Consider the following 2,439-nt stretch of genomic DNA (forward strand, 5'->3'; position numbering starts at 1 on the left):
AACTACATAAAACACCACCATGAACTACATAAAACACCACCATGAATTACATAAAACACCACCATGAACTACACAAACACCATCATGAACTACATAAAACACCACCATGAATTACATTAAACACCACCATGAACTACACAAAACACCATCATGAACTACACAAACACCATCATGAACTACACAAAACACCATGAACTACACAAAACACCATCATGAACTACACAAAACACCATCATGAACTACACAAACACCATCATGAACTACATAAAACACCACCATGAACTACACAAACACCATCATGAACTACACAAACACCATCATGAACTACATAAAACACCATTATGAACTACATAAAACACAACCATGAACTACACAAAACACCATCATGAACTACACAAACACCATCATGAACTACATAAAACACCACCATGAACTACACAAACACCATCATGAACTACACAAACACCATCATGAACTACATAAAACACCACCATGAACTACATAAAACACCATTATGAACTACATAAAACACCACCATGAACTACACAAAACACCACCATGAACTACATAAAACACCACCATGAACTACACAAAACACCACCATGAACTACATAAAACACCACCATGAACTACATAAAACACCACCGTGAACTACACAAAACACCACCATGAACTACACAAAACACCATCATGAACTACATAAAACACCACCATGAACTACATAAAACACCACCATGAACTACACAAAACACCACCATGAACTACACAAAACACCACCATGAACTACATAAAATACCACCATGAACTACATAAAACACCACCATGAACTACACAAAACACCATCATGAACTACATAAAACACCACCATTAACTACACAAAACACCACCATGAACTACACAAAACACCACCATGAACTACACAAAACACCACCTTGAACTTCACAAAACACCACCATGAACTACATAAAAAACCATCATGAACTACATAAAACACCACCATGAACTACACAAAACACCACCATGAACTACACAAAGCACCACCATGAACTACATAAAACACCATCATGAACTACATGAAACACCACCATAAACTACATAAAACACCACCATGAACTACACAAAACATAACCATGAACTACATAAAACACCATCATAAAATACATAAAACACCACCATGAACTACACAAAGCACCACCATGAACTACATAAAACACCACCATGAACTACACAAAGCACCACCATGAACTACACAAAACACCACCATGAACTACATGAAACACCATCATGAACTACACAAAACACCACCATGAACTACACAAAACACCACCATGAACTACACAAAACACCACCAGGAACTACACAAAACAAGACCATGAACTACATAAAACACCACTATGAACTACATAAAACACCATCATGAACTACATGAAACTCCACCATGAACTACATAAAACACCACCATGAACTACACAAAACACCACCATGAACTACATAAAACACCATCATGAACTACATAAAACACCACCATGAACTACACAAAGCACCACCATGAACTACACAAAACACCACCATGAACTACATAAAAAACCATCATGAACTACATAAAACACTACCATGAACTACGTAAAACACTACCATGAACTACACAAAACACCACCATGAACTACACAAAACACTACCATGAACTACTTAAAACACCATCATGAACTCCACAAAACACCACCATGAACTACATAAAACACTACCATGAACTACACAAAACACCACCATGAACTACACAAAACACTACCATGAACTACATAAAACACCATCATGAACTCCACAAAACACCACCATGATCTACACAAAACACCATCATGAACTACACAAAACACTACCATGAACTACACAAAACACCACCATGAACTACATAAAACACCACCATGAACTACACAAAACACCACCATGAACTTCACAAAACACTACCATGAACTACATAAAACTCCACCATGAACTACACAAAACACTACCATGAACTACACAAAACACCACCATGAACTCCACAAAACACCACCATGAACTACATAAAACACCCCTATGAACTACACAAAACACTACCATGAACTACATAAAACACCACCATGAACTACTTAAAACACCCCCATGAACTACACAAAAGACTACCATGAACTACATAAAACACCACCATGAACTACACAAAACACTACCACGAACTACATAAAACACCACCATGAACTACTTAAAACACCCCCATGAACTACACAAAAGACTACCATGAACTACATAAAACACCACCATGAACTACATAAAACACCACCATGAACTACACAAAACACCACCATGAACTACACAAAACACCACTATGAACTACACAAAACACCACCATGAACTACATAAAACACCACCATGAACTACACAAAACACCATAATGAACTACAC

This window comes from Cherax quadricarinatus, chromosome 29 (genome assembly GCF_038502225.1).
Source record: "Cherax quadricarinatus isolate ZL_2023a chromosome 29, ASM3850222v1, whole genome shotgun sequence".
Classification (NCBI taxonomy): Eukaryota; Metazoa; Arthropoda; class Malacostraca; order Decapoda; family Parastacidae; genus Cherax; species Cherax quadricarinatus.